The sequence below is a fragment of the Tupaia chinensis genome, unplaced genomic scaffold (assembly GCF_000334495.1).
Source record: "Tupaia chinensis unplaced genomic scaffold, TupChi_1.0 Scaffold148884_1, whole genome shotgun sequence".
NCBI classification, from domain to species: domain Eukaryota; kingdom Metazoa; phylum Chordata; class Mammalia; order Scandentia; family Tupaiidae; genus Tupaia; species Tupaia belangeri.
Window position 1 is genome coordinate 1700607 of NW_006208732.1, and position 13490 is coordinate 1714096.

At 35.7% G+C, this 13490-nt stretch overlaps 1 pseudogene; it reads left to right on the forward strand.

The window, feature by feature from the left end:
* The window catches only part of LOC102475685 (isopentenyl-diphosphate Delta-isomerase 1-like), an 8067-nt pseudogene extending 2488 nt beyond the window's left edge, over positions 1-5579 (forward strand).
* The last annotated feature ends 7911 nt before the right edge of the window (positions 5580-13490 follow it).

Consider the following 13490-nt stretch of genomic DNA (forward strand, 5'->3'; position numbering starts at 1 on the left):
AAAAGTCAAATAAATTTATTGATTGCTGTTTGGGCAATAGGTGGGTGTCACTGAAAACAGACACTAATCACAAAAAAACCCAGATAGTAAGTGTTCATATAAGAAAACATAGTAAAGGGCATTAAAATATAATGTATAGCCATAAATGTAATACACCACATTAACAGAAAAAAAGATAAAAACTATATGATCAATTCAATCGAGGTAGAAAAGCATTTGACAAAATACAACATCCCTTCATGATTAAAACTCTCAGCAAAATCGCCATAAAGAGATAATTTCTTAGCATAATAAAAGCTGTCTATGAAAAAACTATAGCTAACATACTGAATGGGGAAAAGCTGAAAACTATTCTACTGAAAACTGATATAAGACAAGGCTGCCCACTCTCTCCACTCCTTTTCAATATAGTGCTGGAAGTCCTAGCCAATGCAATCAGAAAAGAGAATAAAATAAGAGGCATTCCAATGGGGAAAGAAGAGTTGAAATGATCTGTTTGCAGATGATATGGATTGTATACATAGAAGAGCCAAGGTAGCCACAAAAAAAACTTCTCAGAGTAATAAATGAATACATTGGAGCTGGCAGTTGGCATCGTGGTTAAGGGAACTGGACTCCCACAAAGCCAACCACAGTTCCAGTCATGGACTTAGTGACTAACTTTCTCACTTTCCCTCTTTCTCTCACTCTGTCCCTCTCTGGTCAAATTAAAACAAATAAATTTAAATAAAAAATAATTCTTTAAATAAATAAATAAAGGAGTACAGTAAAGTGGCAGGATACAAAATCAACTAACAAAAATCTATAGCATTTCTACATACAAACAACAAGCAGACAGAGGCAGAACTAAAGAAAACAATCCTATTTACCATAGCAAAGAAAAGTATAAGATACTAGGAATAAATCTAACTCAGGAAGTCAAAGACTCTGACAAGGAAAACTATAAAAATCTTAAAAAGAAATTGAAGATGACATTAAAAAGTGGAAGAATATTGCACTTTCCTGGATTAGAAGAATTAATATAATCAAAATGGTAATTATACCTAAATTAACCTACATATTTAATGCAATACCAATCAAAATACCAGCGACATTATTCACAGACTTAGAAAATACAATCATAGAATTTGTCTGGAATCATAAAAGACCCCCTATTGCTAAAGCAATCCAGTGCATAAAATGTGGAGTAGGAGGCATCTCACTCCCTGACCACAAAATATATTATAAAGCTGTGATCTTCAAAACAGCATGGCATTGGCACAAAAGCAGACATGTAGACCAATGGAACAGAATAGAGACCACAGAAACAAATCTCAAAATATAGAGCAAACTTATTTTTGACAAAGGGTGTCAGTCAATTCAGTGAGAAAAACAAAACCTCTTTAGCAAATGGTGTTGAAAAATCTGGGTATCCACCTGTAGAAAGATGAACCTGGACCCTTATCTCTCACCATTAACAAAAGTTAACTCAAGTGGATCAAAGATCTAAACCTAAGACCTCAAATTATAAAACTACCGGTTGAAAATACTGGGGAAACTCTGTGAGACAATGGAGTAGCCAAAGCAGACTGAAGACCTTCTCCCCAGACTTCACCCGCCTGCCCTCCAGATCCAGCCAGGGAAAAGAATAACTCCCCATCATCCATAGACAATCCAAGGGAACTCATGGAAATGTAAGATAAAGAATTTAAAATATTCATAGTGACAAAGCTAATAGAGATGCAAGAGAAGAGAGATGACAAACTCCAGAAGATGCAGGAGAAAGCAGACAATGAGTTCCAGGAGGTTAGGAAATTCTTACACAATTCAAAAGAGGAAATAGACACCATAAAAAACAAACAAACAAACAAACAAAAACAACCAAACAAAATTATTAGAGAAGAAGGCTGTAATACAGGAAATCAAAACCTCCCTTGAAAGTATTAAAAGCAGATTAGATCATGCAGATGATAGCATCTCAGAGGTAGAAGACAGAACCTCTGACCTAGAAAATTTCATTGAAAAGATTGAGAAAATAATCCCCCAAAATGAGACCAATATATGACTAATGATAGATGTCATTAAATGTTCAAACATCCAGATCATCGGTATCCAAGAAGGTGAAGAAACTAATAAGGGCATTGATAATCTATTCCATGAAATCCTGGAAGAAAACTTTCCAAACCTAGAGAGGCATTCAAAGATCCAGACCCAAGAAATGCAAATGACCCCACCTAGAATCAACCCAGGAAGATCTCTAAGACACATCATAGCCAGTTTGACCAAAACCACAGACGTCAAAGTATATACTTTCAAAGAATATACTTTCAAAGTATATTCCATCAGGCTAACCTTGGACCTCTCATTGGAAACAATGTGAGCAAGGAAAGAATGGATAAATATATTTAAAGTGTTAAGTAAAAAACAAAAATACTATACCTGGCAAGATTATCCTTCATATGGAAAACAAAACAAAAGCCAAAAGCTTCCTCAGATAAACAAAACCTGAGAGAATTTACCAACACCAGACCAGTCCAAGAAGTTCTGAAGGGAGTGCTATACCAGGAAAACTAAAGACAGACAGAAATAAGAGAACAAAAAAAACAACCAAGAAAATGGCTAACTTAATGATAGGGATGAGTTTGTAAAGATCAGTAATAACATTGAATGTTAACTTCTGGGATTTAAACGGAAAGATTGGACCAAAGTAACACTGCAAATTCAACAGAAGAGAGTTTAATTAAATGAGACTGAACTGGTAAAATAGAATTTTATGACTTTTGACTAAAACATTACTGATTTTCTTCTATCCTTTCCTTTCCAGATTTAAGGATTTTTGTTTTGAGCTGTTGATAGGTTCAGCAATTTGTTTAAATTTTTTTTTACATTGAAATATAAATATTTCTCCCTTCCTGAACCCTCTGAAATTGGAAAATATTTGTGAGCATTCTTATTTTGTGGCAGAATGGTTATTTGCATAAGTTTAGTAATATCTGTTTCCTTGTATCAGAAATTGGAAATACTGCTTTTTGACAGGACTTTGACTGGGAGGTCATATCTGAAGATATGACCAGAAAGCTAAGGAACTAAGGTAGATCTCATGAAAATGAACAGAAGTCTTAGAAAGATTGTCTGGTATCATAAATAGTTCTACCTGGCAGGTAAGTAAAACATGTCACTTCCTTACAGGCCCACAAAACTTTCAAGTACAGGTACTTAAAGGCATAGTCAGAAAGTGAATTCCTGGCTTGGCTCAGTAACCTTGGGAGGTTTTTAAAAAAAGAGTCTAATCTGAAGTTCCTAATAAAATTTTCCAGCAAAGCCAACCAAGTCAATTAGTCTTCTTGTGGGGCTTTGTGCAAACAACAGACCAAATTGAGATCAAACATTATTTTTCTTTTTTGCAAATAAGTTAGTTTATGCTTCTCCTTAATAAAAGGGTAATGGAAAGATTAAAAAAAATGTTTAAAAGGAAAATTATAGTGCACTTGTTACTAGATTTTAGCTTTGTCCATATCTCTTTTTGAGGTTTTAGTTATCTCCTAACTGTATGAACAGAATCCTAAACTTTTTCCTGGCTTTAAGTCTTAAGCAAATTTTTCTTAACATTTTAAAATTTTGATCTATTAAAGTTAAAACTGCTTTTCTTGAAATTAAAAAAAAAATGGACTTGACAGATATCTATAGAACCTTCCACCCCAAAACCAAGAAATACACATTTCTCTACCCCTGCATGGAATGTTTTTGTAGATTGACCACATGATAAGGCACAAAGCAAGCTTTTACTGATTCAAAGGCATAGAAACCATATCCAGCATCTTCTCCAACCATGATGGAATTAAACTTGATATTAATTTCAGAAAAAAAAATACATAAACATATGAAAACTAAAGAATTGGCTCCTGAATGACTTCACAACTACTGAAGAAATTAAGACTGAATTCAAAAGACTCATTGAAATCAATGATAATGAGTACACAAGTATTCATAATCTATGGAACACAGCAAAAGCACTCTTAAGAGGGACATCCCTAGCAAATATTATGCAAAAAGATGGAAAGAAGACAAAAGGACAACCTAGCATCATGCCTCAGGGAATTGAAATACACCAACAAAATCCAGGAAATTCCAGAAGAAAAGAAATAATAAAGATTCAAGCAGAAATAAATGAAACATAAAATAAGCAAACTATACAGAAAATAAAGCAAAATCTGATTCTTTGAAATTACCATTAGCTAGACTAATTAAGAAGAGAGAAAAGAGTTGGATAAATGAAATATGTAACAAAACAGAACATATTATAACAAACACAATAGAAATAGAAAACATTATTAGAGAATACTATAAAAGACTACATGCCAATAAGCAAGAAGACCCGAATGAGATGGACAAATTTCTGGACACATATAATCTACCAAGATTGAATCAGGAATACATAGAAACCCTGAATAGAACCATAACAAGCAATGGGATTGAATCAGTAATAAATAACCTCCCAATGAAGAGAGCCCAGGTCCTGATTGCTTCACTTCTGAACTCTACAAAACTTTTAAAGGAGAGTTAACCACAACTTTACTCGAATTATTTCTAAAGATAAAAAAGGACCCAGTGCGAGTCTCAGCACCTGTGTCACCAGCTTGAGCATTCTGACAGATCAGACATTTTGTAAGGATGCCCGAAATAAATATTGACCACCTTGTTGGGAAACAGATACAACTCCTGGCAGAGGTGCGTATTCTTTTTGATGAAAACGACTATGTTTAGTGTATGTGTCCAGAAATTTGTCTATCTCATCAAGGTCTTATTTGTTAATGTATAGTGAATTGTAGTATTTAGCGATTTTTTTCATATTTCCTTGATATCTTTTGTATTATTGCCTGTTTCATAACTGATTTTATCAGATTCATTTATCTATTTTTTTTCCTGATTAGTCTGTCTAATGGTTTGTCAATATATGTTTTTGACATAAATACTTAAATATTATAGTATGTCAAAAAAATATATATTGGGGCTGAGACCAAGAAGAATTGTCATCTGAAGGAAAACATTGAGAAAGAATTATTGCATCGAGCTTTTGGTGTCTTCTTATTCAACAGTGAGAATAAGCTCCTGCTACAACAGAGATCAGATGCTAAAATGACCTTTCCAGGTTGTTTTACCAATACTTGTTGTAGTCCTCCATGAAGTAGCCCAGGTGAGCTTGAAGAGAACGATGCCATTGGAGTAAAATGCGCAGCACGGAGGCGTTTACAAGCTGAGTTAGGAATTCCCATGGAAGAGGTTCCACCAGAAGAAATTAATGATCTAACACGAATGTACTACAAAGCTCAGTCTGATGGTATCTGGGTGAACGCGAAATTGATTACATCTTGTTTGTGAGGAAGAACGTAACTTCGAATCCAGATCCTGGTGAGATTAAAAGCTGGTGAGATTATGTGTCAAAGGAAGAACTGCAGGCACTTCTGAAAAAAGCAGCCCATGGTAAAATTAAGCCAACTCCATGGTTTAAAATTACTGAAGGTAATTTTCTGTTTAAACGGTGGGATAACTTAAATCATTTAAATCAGTTTGTTGACCATGAAAAAATGTGTAGAATGTGAAAGCATAGATGAGTGATTACTGAAAATATTCTCTACTTAAATTTAGAATGGTTTTTGTTTTAAATCTGGTTCCTTTAGGAGAACTTTCATATGATACTTTCATGTGAAAAAAACAATTGACTTGTAATTTTTTTTTTGAGAGATTTTCGCTATAGGGCGCGTGCACTCACCAGACAGACAGACATAGAGACAGAAAGCAAGAAATCACCCCCCAGGGGGGATGGTCATGCCGCAATCCCTTCTCCTCCATTCTCCTCTCGGGATCTTGGGCACACACGCACATGCGCCCGGCGTGAGTTTTAAGCCACCGGTTCCGGGACGCGAACCGTGGTTGACTACGTGGGAATCCAGTGACATAGCCATTACGCTAACTGGTTCCCTTGACTTGTAATTTTGTATCACATACCCCACGTATATGTGCTGCTCTTTGTAAAAGACATTCATAAGAAATACTGTAAAGAGAGAGAACAATAAAAATTGACCCTGTCCAAACCCCCAGTTATGACAAATTTGAATAAATAAATGAAGTTTTTCAGTTTTGGTATATTGTAAAAGACATTTTCAGAAACATGTAAAGCACACTTCTGTTCACCAAATATTTTATATAATTTTTGTCAATGTCTAGAAAAATAAACAAAAGAAAATATTTGCTTGGCTACTTCAAACCTATCATATTAACAGATTAAACTGGTGGTCTAGGTGTAAGGGAAATTAAGTGGGAAATGTTCTAACTTCTATCATTCTAGAAGTATCATTTTGATACTTAAAGGTAACCATTGCTTTTGGCAATGAGATTGGTTAGCTTATATCTTCTAAAGTATTTACCAATTGGTAAAATATGTATTTTTCAGAATTCAAATGGCAGAGAGAGTACTCACAAAGTGGAATTGAGTCCTCTGCAACTGGGTTTCTAGCCTTGGTTTTACTGACATTTACGTTGGACAAGTCTTCATTGCCTTGCTTCATCCTGTGCATTGTAAGATTTTTTAGTAGCATCTTTGTGCTCTATGTAAGACTTTTAGTAGCATCTCTGTGCTCTACACATTAAGTGCCATTATCACCCTTTCTCCCATAACAACTAGAATTGCAGCAGATATTGCCAGATATCCCCTGAGAAGGCAGTCACTTATGAATTGCTGTTTCATAAAGTCAGACCACATTTTTGGGGGGAGAAAGAAATAACAGAAAGGCTAATATCAATGTTAAATAGATTCAGGTTGTGGAATAGATGTGTGTTATATTTAAAATCATACTTTGATTAATGTACTTTTTGAAGCAAATTTCTCATGTTTGAAACCATAATTTAGCTTTCCTATATAACAATGAAAAGTGAAACAAAAGTTTCTTTAAAAAGTTAAATGTTTTACAAAGTGAATAATTCATTTCTTGTTAACTCCAAACAGTTAACTTATAATTTCAGGCAAGTCTATGTAGCAAGTATTAATTGTATTGAAAAGTAAAAGCAATAAAAAATTATCATATTTTTAAGAAAGGAAGGAACCCTTCCAAATACATATAAAATTCATCACTCTCATCCCCAAAATAGATAAGGACATGATCAAAAAGGAAAACTATGGACCAATATCTCTAATATAGATGCAAAAATTCTCAAAAAGACACTAGCAAAGTGTATCCGACAGCATGTACAAAAGATTATATATCACAACCAGGTAGGCTTTATTCCAGGGATGCAAGGGTGGTTCAATGTACGCAAGACCATAAACATCATATGCCATATTAACAGAAAGAAATATAAAAACCTTATGATCATAGCAATTGATGTAGCAAAAACATTTTATAAAATAAAAAATTGCTTCATGATTAAGAACCTTAGCAAAATTGGCATAGAAGGAACGTTTCTCAACACAATAAAAGCCATCTATAAAAAAATTATATATAGCTACCGTCATACTGAATGGGGGAAAACTAAAAACTCTTACATTAAAAACTGGTACAAGACAAGGCTACCCACTTTCTCCACTCCTTTTCTTTCTTTCTTTCTTTTTTTTTTTTTGGAGAGGTTTTTGCTATAGGGTGCATGCGCTCCCCAGACAGACAGAGAGAGACAGAGAGACAGAAAGCGAGAAATCCCCCCCCAGGGGGGATGGTCATGCCACAATCCCTTCTCCTCCATTCTCCTTTCAGGATCTTGGGCACTCATGCACACGCGCCCAGCGTGAGTTTTAAGCCACCGGGTCCGGGACTAGAACCGCGGTCAACTACGTGGGAGTCCAGCGACATAGCCATTACGCTAAATGCTGGTCCCATCCTTTTCTTATTTTTTAAATTATTATTATTATTTTTAAACATTAGATTGCTATACATCATTTGGCTTATAAAGAGAATTTATCCAACGTGAAATATACCTCAGACCAGTTCAGTTAAGAATACTATACACGTTATCATCAACAGGCAATAAACCATTTCTGTGTCCCACAAATGTCTTACCTCTCTATCTTTTCTCCCTAATTTACTTCCCTATACTCTTCCCTTCTCCCACACTGTCTCCAGTGTTCATACTATTTCCACTGCTTTTACGGAAAGGACAGTAAATTTTTAAGTTTTCTCACAGGGAGCAGGGGAGGTATGTGAGTTGATGCTTATGCTAATCAGATTGATTTAGCCATTCAACAATATATACATCTTTAAAAACATGATGTACATGATATATATATATATAAAATGCCAGTGTCTTGTTATTTTTTATGGCTGAATAGTATTCCACAGAGTATATGTGCCACATTTTCAATCCATTCATCTGTTTGTGGGCATTTGGGTTGGTTTCATGTCTTAGAAATCATGAATAATGCCACAATAAACATTGATGTGAAATCACTTTTCTGACTGGGCATTCTTCTATTCTTTGGGTAGATACTCAGGTTAAGATTGCTGGATCACATGGTAGTTCTATTTGTAGGTCTTTGAGGAACCTTCATGTTGTTTTCCACAATGGCTGGACTAATTTACATTCCCACCAACAATGTAGGAGAGTTCTCCTTTCACCACAAGCCTGCCAACACTTGCCATTTTTTGTGTTTTTAATCTTTGTCATTCTGATAGGGGCTAGGTGGTATCTCATTGTGATTCTAATCTGCATCTCCCTTATGATGAGGGATGTTCATCATTTCTTAATATGCATTTTGTTTTTGTATATCTTCCTTAGAGAGTTTTTTGTTCAGCTAATTTTCCCATCTTTTAATTGGGTAAGTCATTATTTTTTTCAGGTAAACCCCTTGAGTTCCCTGTGTATTCTGATTATCTGTCCCTCACCTGAGGCATAGTGTACAAAAATATTCTCCACCTTCAATTCACACTAATTACTGTGTCCTTTGCTGTGTAGAAACTTCATCTGGGGACCAGCAGTTAGTGTAATTGCTATGTGGCTGGGCTACCATGTAGTCAACCATGGTTTGTGTCCCAGACCTGGTGGCTTAAAACACGCCGGGTGCGTGTGCATGTGTGCCCAATATCCCAAGGGGAGAACGGAGGAGAAGGGATTGCAGCATGGCCATCCCCCCTGGGGGGTGATTTCTCGCTTTCTGTCTCTCTGTCTCTCTCTCTCTGTCTGGCGAGTGCACACGCCCTATAGCGGCAAAAACCTCTCCAAAAAAAAAAAGAAAGAAAGAAACTTCTTTATCTGTTGCAATCCTACCTATCTATTTTGGGGATTATTGGCTGTGCTTTGGGAATCTTATTAAAGAAGTGTTTGCCTACCCTAATGTCTCTCAGAGTGTTTTCCAACAGTAGTTTTATAGTTTAAGTTCTTAGGTTCTTTGATCCATTTTGAGTTTATTTTTCTTAATGGTGAAAAATAGGGGTCAGTTTTATCTTTCTGTAGGTGGGTAGGTGGGTACCCAGTTTTTCCAACACCATTTGCTAAAGAGGTTTTGTTTATTAATCCTTCAATCTCATTGCTTGTTAGAGGTCTATTCAGGCTTTCTATGTCTTCCTGATTCAATCTTGGTAGATTATATGCATCCTGGAATTTATACATCTCCTCCATGTTCTCCTGTTTGTTAGCATATAGTTGTTCATAGTATCCTCTATTGATGTTTTATATTTCTATTGTGTCTATTGTAATATTGCCTGCTTCATTCGTATTTATCTAGTTTCTTACTTTCTTCTTCTTAATCAGTCTAGCTAATGGTGCATTGATCTTGTTAGTCTCTTCGAAGGACCAGCTTTTGCTTTCATTTATTTTATGTATAGTTCATTTATTTTCTATTTCATTTATTTCTGCTCAAGTCTTTATTTCTTTTCTCCTGGCATTTTGTTGTTGTTGTTGTTGTTGTTTTTCCAAGTTCCTGAGGCATGAAGTTAAGCTGTCTATTTGCCATCTTTCCATCTTTTTCTTATGAACTAATTGCTACGAATCTCCTCTTCTTATGACTGTTTTTGTGGTGTCCCATAGATTATGGAAACTTGTGTACTCATTATCATTTGTTTCCATAAATGTTTTGATTTCAGACATATTCACTAGTTGAGAAATCATCTACAAATAGGTGGCTTAGTTTCCATGTGTTTGTGTAGTTTTGAGGATTTTTCCTGAAATTAATATCAAGTTTAATTCCATCATGGTCAGAGAAGATGCTAGATATAGTTTCTATGCCTTTGAATATGTAAAGGCTTGATTTGTGCCCATCACATGGTCAATCTTTGAAAAGGCTTCTTGTGGGGCAAGAAAAATGTATATTTTGTGGTCTTAGAGTGGAAAGTTCTATGGATGTCTGTCATGTCCTTTCGAGTTATAGTATCACTTATGTCCTGTATCTCTTTGCTTATTTTTTTGTCATAAAGATATGTCTAAAGGAGATAATGGAGTGTTGAGATCCCCAACAATTATAGTGTTGCAACCTATCTCTCCTTTTAGCTCTAGCAGTCTTTCCTTCATGTGTTTAGATGCTCCTTATTTGGTAGCATAGATATTTATAAGTGTTATGTCCTCTTGATGAATTAGCCCTTTTACTACTATATAATGCCCTTAATTTGTCTCTTCTTACAGTCTTTGTCTTAAAGCCTATTTTGTCTGAAATAAGTATCATGACTCCCACCTTTTTGATTTCTGTTTGCATGGATTACATTTTTCCAGCACTTCACTTTTAGTCTATGTATGTCCTTATCCATAATGTGCATTTTTTGGTAGGCAATAGATAGAGGGTTTCTGTATTTGCATGCATTCAGTCAGTCTGTGTCTCTTGATTGGAGAATTTAATGTTCAATGTTATTACCAATATTTCCAAACTTGTTCCTATTATTAATTGAGCCACTTTCTTGGTTGTTTTTTGTTCTCTTATTGCTGTCTGTCTGTTTTAATTTTTCTGGTATAGCACTCCCTTCAGGATTTCTTGTAGAGCTGGTCTGGAGTTGAAAATTCTTTCAGGTTTTGTTTATCTGAGAATATTTTTTCCTTATGAAGGATAATCTTGCTGGGTATAGTAATCCTGTTTGAACTTGTTTTTCATTTAACACTTTGATTATATTTCCCCATTGTTTTCTTGCCTGCATTTTTTTCCAGTCTGATGTTATCCTGATGGGATAGCCTTTGTAAATAACTTGATGTTTTTCTCTTGCCAATTTTAGTATCTTGTCTTTGTGATTTTGGCCAATGTGGCTATAACGTGCCTTGTGGAAGATCTTCTTGGGTTTATTCTATGTGGGGTCCTTTGTATTTCTTGGGTTTGGATATTCGAATGCATCTCTAGGTTTGGAATGTTTTCTTCCAGGATCTACACCTTCTGGGATACTAATTATCAATTATCTGGATGATTGGGCACTTAATGGTATTTAGTATTTCTCATATTGTCCTTTTTTTTGTCTGTTTTCTCAGTATTTTGACAATTTTTTCTGGGTCAGAGGTTTTGTCTTCTACATTCAAGTTTTGATCTTCTGCATGATCTAGTCTACTTTTCTTTTTTATTTTTTTGAGAGGTTTTTGATATAAGCACTCAGCAGCAAGACAGAGAGAGACAGAGAGACAGAAAGCAAGAACACAACTTCCCCCCAGGGGGAATGGCCACGCTGCAACCCCTTCTCCTCCATTCTCCTCTCAGGATCTTGGGCATGCACGTACATGTGCCTGGCATGAGTTTAAGCCACTGGGTCCAGGATTTGAACTGCAGTCAACTACATGGGAGTTCAGCGACATAGCCATTACACCAACTGCTGGTCCTGATATAATCTACTTTTAATGCTTTTAAGTGAGATTTTAATTTCCTGTATCACAGTCTTGATTTCTAACAATTCCACTTGATTTTTTTTATTGTGTCTATTTTTTCTTTGAAATCGTGAAAGAACTTTCTCATCTCCTTGAGTTTGTTGTCTCTTTTCTCTTGCATCTCATTTAGTTTTGTCACAATAAATGGTCTGAATTATTTATCTGACATTTCCATGAGTTCCACTGTGTTGTCTGTGGATAATGAGGAATTGATGTTTTCCCTTTGCAGAGAGATATTTTGTTGGTTGCTCACATTTCTTGTGCCTCTGCGATGGTTTCTAGCCATCTGGTGATTTATATGCTTCTTTCAAGTTCTTTGAGTTAATTCTAAGCACTAAAGGCATGTGGGAGTAGGTTATTGGTGACCTCTCTGCTGCTCTACTTCCCTGATGCTCACCAGCAACCTGCACTGTTGTCACTGGTCTTGAATGATTCAAAGTCCTCCCCCCACTTCTAGAGAACTGATATGCCTAAGACTGAGCTGCTGAGCTTTAATTCAGGAACAGAGAAGGGATCACACAGTGCACATTGTGTGCCGTATGTTTTAGAAAACACTGAAGCCTTAGAATTCAGAGGCACATGGCAGGGGACAAGTCAGAGTCTCTTTGCAGCTCTGTGTCTCTGCATAGGAATGGATATTCAGATGGGACAGGGAAGACTAAAAGATCTTCTCAAAGTCCCAAGAAACATACCTGAGAGTTCAAAGGGGAGTCAAGGAGGGGATGAGCCACAAAGTCTTTGCTGAACAGCCTCCAACCTCAAGCATCCTGCTATAGGACAAGGCCCTCCACTGGAACGGATGTCCAGATCGGTGGGGAGGGGCAAAATGTCATCTCAAAGTCCCACGCAACATACTTGAGAGTTCTAAGATGAGTGGGGAAGAGGATGAACGATGGGTCTTTGCCTCACAACTTCTAGCTGCAAATGGCCTGCCATATCTCTCCACTTCTTTTCAATATAGGGCTGGAAGTTTTAGTCAATGTGGTCAGAAAAAAGAATAAAATAAAAGGCATTCAAGTAGAAGAAGTGAAATTATCTTTATTCACAGATGACATCATTGTACAGATAGAAAACCCGTAGGTATCCATGATAAAACTCATGGAAGTTTTTTGAATACCGTAAAGTGGCAGGATACAAAATCAACGTACAAAAACCTATAGCATTTCTACATAAGAACAAGCAGACTGAGGTAGAACTGAAGAAAGTAATATCATTTACCATAACCAGAAAAAGTATATGATACCTAGAAATAAAAGAAGTCAAAGATCTCGACAAGGAAAACTATGAAATCTTAAAAAAGAATTAAAGAATGACACAAAAAAATTGGATGGATATATGATGTTCCTGGATTGGAAGAATTAATATAATCAAAATGTCAGTTTTACCCAAATTAATCTACAAACATAATACAATTCCAATCAAAATACCAGAGACACTCTTCACAGATCTAGAGAAGAAAATCATAGAATTTGTCTAGAATTGTAAAATATCGCATATTACCAAAGCAATGCTACACAGAGAAGAGAGGAGTAGGAGGCATCTCACTCTCTAAAATATATTACAAAACTGTGATAATCAGAACAGCATAGTATTGGCCCAAAATCAGATGTTGGACCAATGGAAAAGAATAGAGACCCCAGAATTAAACGCCTAAATATATTGCCAACTGATTTTTTTTTTTTAGAGGTTTTTGCTAT